This window comes from Tachyglossus aculeatus, chromosome 17 (genome assembly GCF_015852505.1).
Source record: "Tachyglossus aculeatus isolate mTacAcu1 chromosome 17, mTacAcu1.pri, whole genome shotgun sequence".
Lineage (NCBI taxonomy): Eukaryota > Metazoa > Chordata > Mammalia > Monotremata > Tachyglossidae > Tachyglossus > Tachyglossus aculeatus.
This window is the reverse complement of record NC_052082.1, coordinates 27585206-27599973: the sequence shown is the minus strand read 5'-3', so window position 1 is coordinate 27599973 and position 14768 is coordinate 27585206.

The window sequence follows — 14768 nt, the reverse complement described above, 5'->3', positions numbered from 1 at the left end:
TCCGCCATTTATGATTTCTGATAAATTGTGATTTATTATTTATGAAGCTAGTTCAGCCATGAATACCAGTGAATTGGTAAAGATGGAAAATGAATCTTGGGTCTCTCCATCTGTGCTTTTCATCTGGGTTTCACTGAATATGAGAAGGTGTATTTCCATTTTCATCCTTGTTTAGGGTTGTGCAGGAAGGTGGTAAGCTGTGTGATTTTGGGTAAGTCACGTCACTTCTCTGTGCCTCAGAGGCAGCGTGGCTCTGTGGAAAGAGCCCGGGCTTTGGAGTCAGAGGCAATGGGTTCAAATCTCGGCTCCACCAATTGTCAGCTGTGTGACTTTGGGCAAGTCACTTCACTTCTCTGTGCCTCAGTTACCTCATCTGTAAAATGGGGATTAAGCTTGTGAGCCCCACATGGGACAAACTGATCACCTTGTATTCCCCCAGTGCTTAGAACAGTGCTTGGCACATAGTAAGCACTTAACAAATACCAACATTATTATTATTGTTATTACCCCAGCGCTTAGAAGAGTGCTTGGCACTTAACAAATGCTATTATTATTATTATCATTATTATCATTATTATTATTATTATTATTATTATTATTACTACCCCTTGGCTCGGGGCATTTTGCATTCATCTCACATGGATCATGCTTCCCACTTAGGACTCATCACCTCCTTCCCCTTCTCCCTTGTAGATTGCAAGGTCCATGTGGGCAGGGATCATGTCTGCCAACTCGAATTGAACTCTACCAAGCACTTAATAAATTGCACTGAGCAGAGCAGTTATTTCAATTTTAAACTAGACTATTCTCCATCCACACACTCTCCCTTGAAGAATACATTTGCTCTCACAACTTCAACAACCATCCCTGCTGTTTTAAAACGATTTAAACTAGTCCACAGTGAAACCTCTGAAAGAAAGTGTGGCCATGAGCACTGTTGGTTTAGTTCCAAGCATATGTTACAACTTTCTGTATCCCTGTATCTGTAGTGGTACATATAAGGCTTTGAATCTCTCCATATTCTTTCCAAGTGTAGTATTTATTGAAAATTGACTTTGGAAATTTTGGGGTTTGTGAAGCTAGTTCAGTCATAAATACCAGTGAATTGGTAAAGAGGGAAAATGAATCTTGGGTCTCTCCATCTGTGCTTTTCATCTGGGTTTCACTGAATATGAGAAGGTGTATTTCCATTTTCATCCTTGTTTAAAGTTGTGCAGGAAGGTGGTATCAATCTTATAAAGTACCGTCTTTGAGCTGATATTTATTTTCTAATGATCTCCATTTGGTTTTTATCTACCACAGTTCAAAATTGGTTATGGAATTCATCCAAATATCAATACCTTCTTTAAATATTTCACTCATCATTTTTCCTATATCAAGCTATCTTCCTATAATGTAATCATATTTGTGCCTTTAATCCCTGTAGTTAATCAATCTAATTTTATAATGTGAAAGAGAAGGAAGTGCAAAGAAAACTGTCAGTTAGAGAAGAGCAAAAAAAAAATACTCTGGTTTAAACTTAGAAGCCCTATTGTTGCAAGAAAATGAAAAGCAGTGTGACACATAAACTTACTCATTTTGTTGATGGTTTTATGAAACTTTTGTAATTAGAGAAGGAAACTAATTTTTTTACTTTAAAACATTATAAATAATTGTACATTTATATACAGTGATTTCTGCATCTTCTGGGTTTTAATTAGTTTTTGAGCCATTATGAGAGCATTTTAATAAGATTCTCAATTTGCTGTAACTTCCACTGAGTCACTTTGTTTAACTTGCTTTCAAAATATACTAAACAGCTTTTTTGATGCATTAGCACTAGCATTTATTAGCTGAGGCTCTTCGTCCGCCTCCAACCTTCTAACTGCATTGCTCAAACCTCATATATGGAGTCCCTTCTCTTTTCCATCTCCACCCTCTCCCTTGGAGAACTTATTCACTCCCATGGCTTCAACTATTCTCCCCACGAGGATGATTCACAATTCTCTCTCTCCAACCCTGATCTCTCTCCTTTTCTCTAAGCTTGCATTTCCCTTCTGCCTTCAGGACATCACTACTTGCATATCCTGCTGACACTTCAAACTTAACATGAACAAAACACAATGCATCACCTTCACACCCAAACTTTATCTTTCCCTTCACTTTCCCATCATTGTAGACAGCACCACTCTACCAACTCTCTTATACTGTACTCCCCCTCTAAACTGTGTGCTACTTGTTGGTGGAGATGATGTCTACCAGGTCTATAGTATTGTAGTCTCCCAAGCACTTAGTTCAGTGTCCTGCACAAAGCAAGTGCTCGATAAATAATAATGATGATGGTATTTATTCAGTATAAAAGAGTTAGTGAACATGTTCTTTGCCCATAAGGAGCTTTCAGTTTAGATGAATAGACATTAATGTACATAAATTATGAATATATTCATAAGTGCTGTGGGGCTTAGGGTGAGGTGAATATAAAGTGCTTTAAGGGTACAGATCCAAGTGCATAAGTGATGCAGAAGGGAGAGGGAGTAGGGGAGATAGGGGTTTAATCTGGGAAGGTCTCTTCGGGAAGACAGAATTGTAATAAGACTCTGAAGATGGGAAGAGCGGTGCTCTGTTGTACAAGTTCCAACCCAGAGGGAGGATGTTGGCAATGAGATAGATGAGATCAAGGCATAAAAGTGAGTAGGGTGGCACTAGAGGATGAAGGTGCTAGACTGGGTTACAATAGGAAATCAGCATGGCTTAGTGGAAAGAGCATAAGCTTGGGAATCAGAGGTCATGTGTTTGAATCCCAGCTCTGCCACTTGTCAGCTGTGTAACTTTAGGCAAGTCACTTAACTTCTCTGTGCCTCAGTTACCTCTTCTGTAAAATGAGGATTAAGACTGTGAGCCCACGTGAGACAACCTGATAACCTTGTATCCCCCCCAGCGCTTAGAACAGTGTTTTGCATATAGTAAGCGCTTAACAAATGCCATAATAATAATAATAATAAGAGGAATGAAGCTGATCAAGTGCTTTTAAGTAGGGGTAAGGAGTTTCTGTTCGATGCAGACATGGATGGGCAACCACTGGAGGTTCTTGAGGACTGGGGAGAAATGGACATAGTTTTCATCCAGAATGCACACTTGAGTGCTGTTATATCCCTTATGCCATCAGTCGAGATATTTTACCATTTTTTACTACAGTGAGGAAATTCTTACTCCAGTCAAAGTCAGGTGATTGGTACACACACACATACACAAACCTACATACACATATACACAAAATTACATTCACATGCATGCTTCAATTTCCATGCTGTGGGATCAGTTCTCTTTGTGGGAATGGTGGAAATGTTGAAAAAAATTGTAGAGAAAAGAGTAGTGGAAGCCTTCTCCTAATCCCATTCAGAATGACTAAATAGTTCATCAGCATGACAAATGAAAATACAAATTTTAAATAAGATAAATTACTCTTCTGGAACAACCAGTCCTAAACCAATGTAGAAAGATTATTAACTGGATTTGATTTTGGACAGAGGGCAGAACATAGGGCAGGAGGTTTATGTAGGTGAGACAATCTGCAATAGCAATCACAACATTATTACATTCAATACACTTGCTGAGGAGGGAAAAGTAAAATAAGAAAAACACAATCCCACCAGGATATTAAACTTTAGACATAGGAGCTCTGATAAAGTGACTCTTCATTAGGAATAAATCTGAAAGGAATCGCTAAAAGAAAAAAAAAGTAGCCAACGAAACTCCAAATGTTGTTCAAAAACTTTTCTTTAGAAGTCAGATGAAACATGAGCCATTGAAAAAAAAGATAAAATAAAATTGAAATCACACATGACTAATTCACAAAGAAGTCAAGGTCTATTAAAAATATAGAAAAAGGAATCTTTGAAGAACTGAAAAATATTCCTGAGTGATCAGAACTAGAAAGCCCATGAAGAGTGACAGTTCAGTGCAATTAAGCAAACCTAAAAAGCTTTTAAAGATTACCCTGCAAAGAATACCAAAACTAGTAATAAACATTTCTTTAAATCTATCTAAAGTAATAACATTATTTGATCAGAATGCAAAAGATGTATGCAAAGATATAGTCAAGAGGGTAAGTAAATTCTCTATAATATTTTTTTTTTTAGTTATTGTTTTTCAGCGTGACCTAGTAGATTGAGTACAGCCTGGAAGTCAGAGGACCTGGGTTCTTATCCCGGCTGTACACCTGTCTGCTGAGTGACCTTGGGCAAATCACTAGACTTCTCTGGGCCTCAGTTACCTCATCCATAAAATGGTGATTAAGACTGTGATCCCCATGTGGGACATGGACTACTTCAAACCTTATTAGCTTTGTATCTACCCTAGTGGGTAATACAGTGCCTGGCACACAGTAAGCACTTAAAAAATACCATTTAAAAAAACTTTGGGAAAATTAGTCGGTTTTTAGTCAATAAGGAGTCACTTAACTTCTCTGTGCCTCAGTTACCACATCTGTCAAATGGGGATGAAGCCTGTGAGCCCCACATGGGACAACCTGATTACTTTGTATCTACCACAGCACTTACAGTGCTTGGCACATAGTGAGCGCTTAACAAATGCCATCATCATCATCATTTAGCTGATCACCTTGAACATACAATCAATTTAGATTTGTGCGCTTATTCAGATTCTGAATCAATCAATCAATCTTATTTAATGAGTGCTTACTACAGAGCATTGTACTAAGTGCTTGGGAGAGTACAGTGCACTAGAGTGTGGCATGCAGATTAGAAGTAGTGGGTAATTATTGTTATTAAGTGCCATCTAGTTGTTTCTGATTCATAGTGACTCCAGGGTTACACTTTCTCCGGAACGTCCTGTCCTCTGCCGTAATCCACAATCTTTCAAATGGTAATTCTGCTACTGTTGTTATGGTGCCTATCCACCTAGCTGCTGATCTGCCTCTTCCACATTTTCCCTGAATTTTTCCTAGCATTAGTGTCTTCTCCTGAGAATTAGTCCTCCGATTGTGTGTCCAAAATGTGCTAATCTAAATCGAGTCATTTGGCCTTCCAAAGACCACTTTGGTTTAATTTGCTCCAAAATCCATTTGTTTGTTTTTTGGGCAGTCTGTGGTATTCGCGAAGTTTTCTCCAACACCACATTTCAAAACCACTGGTAAACCAGACCAATTCAATAAACTAATTGGAAATTTGTCACTAGTACCAGAAAGTATTCTCCTGAGAGGAATAAAGGTAACCGGAGTCACTAAAATGTGAAAACTATCACTGAAAAACTATTGTAAATGTAAGAAAACTTTATGGGGTCATAGCCAATTGCAGCAGGACTGGAGCAGTAGCAGCAGCAGCAACAATACAGAACTAACAACCAACACATTCACTGACACATTCTCCAGGCCCAAATCACAGCGTGGCTCAGTGGAAAGAGCACGGGCTTAGGAGTCAGAGGTCATGGGTTCTAATCCCTGCTCTGCCACATGTCAGCTGTGTGACCCTAGGGCAGGGTCACTTAACTTTTCTGAGCGTCAGTTACCTCATCTGTAAAATGGGGATTAAGACTGTGAGCCCCACGAGGGACAACCTGATCACCTTGTATCCCTCCCAGTGCTTAGAACAGTGCTTTGCACATAGTAAGCGCTTAAAATATGCCATCATTATTATTATTATTAAAGCTAGTCAAATGTATTTTCCTCTACCATTTGCTACAGCACTTACAGTCCCAGATTAACAGGTTGGGAGACAGAGGAAAAGACTATGAGAGACAGAGAGATAAGGAGGAGAACCAGGAGAGGACTGTGTCAGTGAAGTCAAGTTTAGATAATTTCTGTTGCTATTGTTGCACTGCTGAATTGTACTTTCCCAAATGCTTAGTACAGTACTCTGCACATAGTAAGTACTTAATAAATATGACTGAATGAACTGAATGAATAAATGAATAATGTTTCCTTGGGAAGAGAGTGGTCAACAGTGTTGAATACTGCTGAGACATCAGGAAGGATTAAGATGGAGTATCGTTGTTAGATTTGGCATTAAGGAGATTATTATTGACCTTTAAGAGAGCAGTTTCTGTGAATAGTGTGTGGAAACTGATAAAATAGCTGTCATTGATGAAATAGCTTCATCAGTGACACTCATGGGATATTAATGGAACCTGTCAAAAGCCATACAGTGTCCAACTCTGACCTGTGCATTTTTCTCAGTGCTTAGTACAGTGCTTCACATACAGTAAGTGTTTCACAAATGCTATCAATACTACTATAACCACAATTCTTATTGTGTCATGGACAAGGAAGGAGGCTGATAGTGAGGTTGAGGTACTGGTACTACCCAGACGAGAACTGAAATGTAAGGGATTAAACACTCTTTTTTTCCCTTCTCTACTACCTTTAATCATCAGTAGTCCCAGACACTCTTTTTCAAGTATCAGGTCTTTAATAGTAACAATAATAATCATGGTATTTGTTAAGCGCTTACTATGTGCCAAGCACTGTTCTAAGTGAAGGGCTAGATACAAAATAAGTAGGTTGTCCCACATGGGGCTCCCAGTCTTAATTCTCATTTTACAGATGAGGTAACTGAGGCACAGAAAAGTCAAGTGGCTTGCCCAAGGTCACAGAGCAGACAAGTGGCAGAGCAGAGATTAGAATCTACATCCTCTGACTCCCAAGCCTGTGCTCTTTCCACTAAGCCATGCAGCTTCTCTAAAAGCATTACCTGGTGGAAAGAACATGGGCCTGAGAGTTGGAGAACCTGGGTTCTAAGCTCCGCTCCACCACACCTGATGTGTGACCTTGGACAAGTCACTTAACTTATCTATACCTTAATTTACTCAGCCTTAAGTGGGCCAATGACTATGTCTGACCTGACTGATTTGTGTCTATCTCAAATGGGGGCCTTGTGGATGTGCTACTTCTTCAGAAACTTGGCCCAAAGCTCATTGACGACAAAGATAGTGACCACAATTCTTCCTCACTGTCTCGTCTCTGGAACCGATGGTGAAAATAACCTTCTTCCATCCCTTCCTGAATGAATGAAGCTGAAATGTAGATAAAGAATAATTTGGCCATCACTTAGAATCACATTCTCTTCAGCCAGGCAGTACCCAAGATTGCTTGGTTCTTGTTCCCCCTGAAAATATATTCATTCAGTCATATTTATTGAGTGTTTACTGTGTGCAGAACAGTGTACTAAATGCTTGGAAAGTACAATTTGGCAACAAATAGAGACAATCCCTACCCAATATAAAATGTCTAGAAAATATATGAAATTATATTCATTTAAAAAAGTATACATATACTAACTAGAGTAATATTACACAATCTATTTCTTCCACTGTTTTAATACTACTTCTTCCTCTATTCATAAATTACTTGTAACTTTAAGTGCTATTAATTATGTACTTTTTTTAAGCATTATTCTAAGCCCTGGGCTAGATACAACTTAACTAGGTTGGACAAAGTCCCTGTACCATATGGAGCTCACAGCCTAAGAAGGGGGAAGAACGGGTATTGAATTCCTATTTTGTAGTTGAGGAAACTCAGGGATAAACTAGTTAAGTGACTTGCCCAGAGTCACTCAGGAGGCAAGAGTGGAGCTGGTATTACAACGCAAGCCTTAATTTCTAAATCACATTGCAAATTCCTGTAAGCAGGGATCCTTTCTTTTATTCTCCCAAGTACTTAATAAAGTTTTGTATACACAGTGGGCATCAAATAAAAACTACTGATTGATTGATTTGTTGGTCATGCCTCAGTTTTATCAGCTACATTAACATACATTACCAACCAATAGTCATTTTTAAATCTCAAAGAACGAAGATCACTTTCTAATTCTGTTTCTGTTTTCCCCTATTATTCCCATATATATATATATAGGGAGGGCAGCGGGGAAAGAGTGAGAGAGAGATTAGAGTAGACCTTGAATTCATGTCTATATTGGTCCTTTAAAAATCTAGGCAGCCATTTTTCTTGTCTAAGCTACCTACTGTTACCTGAAATCCTATTCCATCTTATCTACTGTGAATGCCGAAAACCAATTTAACATTAAAAGAACAATGCTTTACTGTCTGGCATAGATTTCTGGTCAACTTTGTGTTTCTTTGCTTTCCAAATATCTAGTAAGTGTATTGGGAATTCTTGTTCTGAAGTCAATTCCAGAATATTTCCTTTCTTTGCTGAATTACATCTGATTTACTTTGGAGGCTTGATTATTTGTTTTTGGAGTCTATTAATCATGATATACATCAGGAAAGCCATCCTTTAAATGACAGATCTTGCAGTTTGTGTGTTGCTGGATAGCAGGATAGCATACTTCATGGAAGTAAGGATAAGACAAAAAAGCCAGACTAAATAATAATAAATTTTAGCTGTACAACCTTTCTATTGATTACATTCATTGCTGAATAATGAAGATATGTCTCTTCGCTTTGTATTTCATACAAATTTAAGAATATAAAGGTGTCATCATTGGGCAGAGACCACTGTTATAAATCTACTATTCTGTCTGCTCTCAGTGGCGACAAGTTGCTTATTTACCTTCAGTGATACCATTCCTAATATACAAAATGTTTTCCATCTAAAATATCAAACTTTTCTCCCTACGTAACCCTCTACTGTTAGGATGCAGCATGGCTTAGTGGAAAGAGCCCGGGCTTGGAAGTCAGAGATCACAGGTCTGCCACTTGTGTGCTGTGTGACTTTGGGCAAGTCACTTAACTTCTCTGGGCCTCAGTTCCCTCATCTGTCAAATGGGGATGAAGACTGTGAGCACCACATGGGACAACCTGTTTACCTTGTACCTACCCCAGCGCTTAAAACAGTGCTTGGTACGTAGTAAGTGCTTAACAGATACCAACATTATTATTCACCATGGACTTATTTTGTGCAAAAAATCCTTGATCTTGTTAGTGTCTTCTGTCATATATTTTTGTGATCATGATTTTAAATGTTGAACAACTGGGATGAACCATTTCAGGTAGCTTCCAAAGAACCTAAAATGTCATGTGGTTAAATCTTCATTGAGCCCTGCCGTCCCATGTGTAAATTTGAGTTTACATGGGGAGCAATATTGAGGACCTCCTGCCCCATTCTTTGTCCTCAAAATGTGTTGGACATGTTTGTTCTGAAGTTAATTCAATAATAATAATAATGGTATTTGTTAAGTGCTTACTATGTGCCTGGCACCGTACTAAGCACTGGGATGGATACAAGCAAATTGGGTTGGACTCAGTCCCTGTCCCCCGTAGGGCTCACAGTCTCAATCCCTATTTTACAGGTGAGGTAAATGAAGCACAGAGAAGTGAAATGACTAACCCAAGGTCACAGAGCCAACAAATGATGGAGACGGAATTAGGACCCAGGGCTTGCTCTATCCACTAGGCTATGCTGCTTCTAACCATTACTGAGGTGTCTGAATGGTTAAATGATCTGTTTTCTGAGTCTATAGGTTCCCAAGCAATGGGATAAGGAAGGCCTAGGTCTCCCACCCTGTGAAAACTCACTAGATGTTGACACAATTCCTGGCATGTTCCTTTTTATTATCAGAAATTGACAGTGGTGGTTGTAGGGAGGCAGCCATTCTGCAGCCCCTTTGCCCTTTTGTGACACTGCCTTTACTTCCTTCTGTGATGTGTTTTTGGAGTGTTCGGGATCCACGGTACAAAGAGGCCCTACTCTCTGTCACAGTTTTTGTATTAGTACTTTCCATTTATGTATTCCCTATATAAGGATTTGGTTAGGATGATATTTATTTCAATAGTTTTCTCAACAGTAATAGCCCAAAAGAATCTTAAATTAGATCCCAGAATAACCAATTTTCCCTGATGTGGTATTTGTTCCTAGTTTAATACCAGAGTTTACTGCCCCACTAAATGCACTGCTCTACTTCCCATAGCATTTCTCCTATGGGTGCACTATCTATAGATTTTTCTCTAGTAGTTCAACTTGTCGGATCCCCAACCTTTCTTGGAAACATCAGTTACACATACTTTCTTCCTGTGAATGCCGAAGATGGAGACCTCCTGCCTTTGTTTTCAGGTGCCTAAAGTGCAGTGTTCCTAAAAGGTCTCTGGAGTTGATATTCCCCTTTGCTCATCTATTTTATCTCCCTTTGCTTTACATAAAAACAAATGCCCACACCTGGGGTGGGGGAGTGTCTTTAAATTTCTCTTAAAGTATGAATCTCGGTGAATGCTATCAAGAGGCAACTTAAAATACTGCATCAGGCACTGTAGATAGAAAATTCAACACTCTGGAAATCACTCTTTATATACACAAGATATCAGAGGGACTGTTGTTCATTAACAGTCTTCCAAGCACCACTCAAATGCCTGGATAAATCTCACTGACGGTGCCACCATTTTCCTGCCAAAAGTACAGATTTACACAATTAGGTTGAAATTATGGGACTGGAAAAAATGTGATGAAAAGTGCCTGTCTTACTCAAAACAGACTCAGTAGAGGATTGGGCTTTGTGAGTTTTGAATTTTGTGGTCCTATAATAAATAGAAAACAAAAATAAAATAATAAATGCAACATGGAAAATTAGGTTACTGTGATAAAGGCAACTGTTCAAAAAAGAGAGTGGCTCTCTTTGTACATACCATGGGCAAATTCAGAGTTAACATCAAAGCAATCTGAAACACCAGAGTACATGACGAACAGCTCACAGGCAAAAGATAGCTGATATTCCTTCCTCTGCAGAAGTTTCCCATTTTAAGAGTTTTTTTTTTTTTTTCTAATAATACTCGATTTGCAGTCAGGCGGTTTGAAATGGCAGGTGCCCTGCATTTGTTCAGAAGCATAAATACTCAATCGATGCCCTGATACCTGTCTCTAAAGCAAGGCATATACTGCCTTGAATACAGTATATGCTGTCATTCTGACAAAATTGCAATAATGGAAAATAAAAGTTCTGTAAGGATCTAGATAAGCTTATTACAGTGATACTGAATCTGGGAGACCAATCAGGACTGTTCAGCAACTCATATGTTTCAAATCTGAGCCAGAAATGCAATCATTTTAAGCTGTATGGCTCAAAATGAAACTTCTGGAGAATGAAGACACTTACAGAGTGCTCTGTGACAACCTCATATTAGCCAAAATGAAACAAAGGACCCCAGTTACAAGTATGAAGATAGTAGATGATTTAGCACTTACCCTATCCTGCTGTGATTAGTGCATCATTCATTCATTCATTCAATCGTATTTATTGAGCGCCTAGTGTGTGCAGAGCACTTGGGAAGTACAAGTTGGCAACATATAGAGACGGTCCCTACCCAATAGCGGGCTCACGGCATCAGCCTCCTTTCTGACCTCTCTGCCACCTGTCTCAACCACCTCCAGCCCATACACTTCAGTCAGCTGCCCAGATCATTTTCCTACAAAACTATTCAATCTATATTTCCCTTTTCCTCAAGAACTTCCAGTGGCTGTCCATCCACTTATGCATCAAACAGAAACTACTTATCATTGCAGTTAGAGCAATCAATCACCTTGCCCCCTCCTAATTTGTCTCGATGATCTCCTACTAAAATGCAGCCCACACACTTCACTCCTCTAACGCCAACTTACTCACTGTGTCTTGATCTTATTTATCTCGCATCCAACTTCTCGTCCACTCCTGCCCTGGAACTCCCTCCCTCGTCCTAATCACATCAACAGATGGTCACTTTCTCCACCTTCAAAGTCTTATTAAAAGCACATCTCCTCCAAGAGGCCTTCCCTGACTAAGTCCTCATTTCCACTTCTCCCACTCTACCAACTCTCTTGTACTGTCCCAACTGCTGAGTGCAGTGGCCTGCACACAAGTGTCCAATAAAAACCATTTGATTGATAGATCAACAACTTGTAGATGGCATGTATATCAAACTTCAAAACTTGCTCAATCAGTGGAGGGATTCTAAAGCTAAAGAAATCCAGGAATACCCTAAGTGCAATGAAATACATATGAGATGTACTGAGTACCCCAAAAGACATCAAATCTGGAGAAGTACCATGCACTATTTGGCCACATATCCTAGGATCCAAAGTCTGTCTGCAAAGTTACACAGAGTCAAATCTAGTAATTGCATGTGTTCCCAGCCCTAGCTTCACAGCAGCTCTTCTCTGGGGTTTTCTAAGTTCTCTGACTGCTCTAGAAGCCTGATATCCCAGGATCTCGGTGCACTGGCATAGCTTTCTAAATTACCTCACTCTCCCTCTTCAAATTACCAGGGGATTTTAGCCCTAAATAGCAGCTGAAAGAATCTCCAGAGTGACTTCAGGTATGCCCTAATGCCAGTTGGTGTCTGCTGGATCCCAAAGCCTCCAGTTCCCCATTCTTCTACCTCAGGTTTGGGGGCATCCTACACACTGCTCCCTGTGTCTCTCAGTCCACAAAGCCGCCACCACTCTAAAGCTGAAGTCATCAAGGTCGTAGAGGTCATCGGGGACTAGCTTACCACCTGCCTCCTGGGGCTGGCAGCAGGAAGCTAGTGGGCCCACAGCTACTCCTCCAGCACCTACCATAGGCAGACACCAAGATCTGAGATCTCACCAATATTGAACATATTTGTAACAAGGTAAAAAATCAAGCAAATCCAGTTCAAAACGTCTTTGCTTGAATCTACTTCCTCCTCCTTCAGAATCCTCTGTACTTCGCTGTAGACATCCCAGGGATCACGTTCTTTTCCCCATCAGGGGCAGAAGTCTCATCCCTACAGAATCCTCTCCACTGGACTCTGAACTACGGAGAGGGAGAGAGGGATCCTCTCCCATTCCCCCTGTGTCCATCCAAGGTCCACAGGGAGGGAGGGAGTTCTGGGCTAAGGAGGAAGACAAGGGAAAGGAATCAGCAATGAGATATGTGAGATTGAAACTCAGCGAGTAAACTGGTGCTAGAGGAGCAAAGTGTGTGCAAGCTGAGATGTAGTATGAAATCAAGGATGTGAGGTAGGGTGGGGAGAGCTGATTGAGTGCTTTAAACTGATGGTAAGGAGTTTCTTTTTGATATGAAGGTGGGTGAGGAACCATGGGAGGTTCTCGATTGGGGAGACATGGGCCAAATGTTTCTATTTTTTTAGAAAACTGATCCGTGCAGCAGAGTGAAGCATGGACTGGAGATAGGAAGGTCAGCAAGGAGGCAAACGGAGTAGTCAAGATAGGATAGGATACGTGCTTGGATCAGTCTGGTAGAGGTTTGGATGGAGAGGACAGGGTGGAATTTAGCAATGTTGTGAAGGTAGAACTTATTCTAAGTAAGCACTCAATAAATACGATTAAGTGAATGAATGAATTTGTCGGGGAACAGGAGAGCAAAGAAGTTGAGTTCATTGCAGAGGGTGGTGTTGCTAATGTCAAATAGTGCAACACAGCTTCTAGCAAGCTGTAGGTGTATAGATGTACCATGGAGACTCCTGTGAGACTGACATCATTCCAAAGATTCATTATTTGTGATCTTTTCTTTCCATTTAATGTTTTGTATAGCCCATAAATGATGTAGATGACACACTGCTCAAGAAGCCATTGTGTCTTTGTTAGGATCAAGGTCTCATAATCCTAGAGAAAGGTTGACAGCACTACTGCTCTTGAGTCTGAAGTCTAATACCATGTGACTACCATATTCTGTGCTGGCCTTCTTGCTTATGTTTTTATTCCCTATCTATTAATATATTTTAATTAGCACAATATATAGTGTGCTGCCTGTGTAATAGAATTCTGTTAGAGAATTTAGTCTCTGTGGCAAATATACATTTTTGGTTGTGTGCATGCAGGATAATATATCAGTTTAGTTGTCCTTAAACTCATCTTCAGCCCATAAAACCAGATGATTTGTTGAAGTGTTAAAATGTATTTGAATATCTTCACTGGGGTCCTTTAGGGTGTAGGCATCTGCATGCAATAGTTTTTGAACTAACATCTCTAGACCTTTGGATGATTCCTGAAACCTCTTGGGAGAGTTGGAAGAGTTTCCCAGAAATGCAGAAGCTTATTCTAACACTTGAATCCTCTTGTTGTATCTTCTAGTATGGCAGCACAGAATACATTTCATAGAACTGGACCCTCTGAGAATCCCTCTTTATTCCATCGGCAATGTGGCATAGATCATATGGGCAACACTCAGATCTGAACAGTAAGAATGCCTACATGAAATAGATCCATCCTTGCTGAACTTTTCGGAGCAGCCAAATTTCCTAAGTAATTTCTAAGCACTAGTTGCTACTAGTATCAGATACTTTCATAATAGTCTATGGAAGCCATGATGACATCTTAGTACTCCTCTTTACAATGTTCCTATATCTGACACACAGCAAAGATCATGTCCCTTGAGTCAAAATGCTTTCTGAAGCCAAACTGGGAGCATTCAGTTGACAGTATTCTTCAGTAGCCAACTCAGGAATATGTAGATATCTATACTGAATAATATAAAAGGCAATTTTATAGGGGTCCTTCATATTCAGAGAAGGCAGTACTGACCAGAAAGTAAAACTAGAGCCACTTCTGTCTCAATGACAGTGTGTCATGAAGGTCTAGCATCAACAAATAAGGTGGCTCTGTGAGAAGAGCCCGGGCTTGGGAGTCAGAGGTCATGGGTTCTAATCCCAGCTCAACCGCTTGTCAGCTGTGTGACTTTGGGCAAGTCGTTTCACTTCTCTGGGCCTCAATTCCCTCATCTGTAAAATGGGGATTAAGACTGTGAGCCCCACATGGGACAACCTGATCACCTTGTCTCCTCCCCAGTGCTTTAGAACAGTGTCTTGCATATACTAAACGCTTAAAAATGCCATTATTATTATCTGTTTGGATGCAGCTTTGTTTT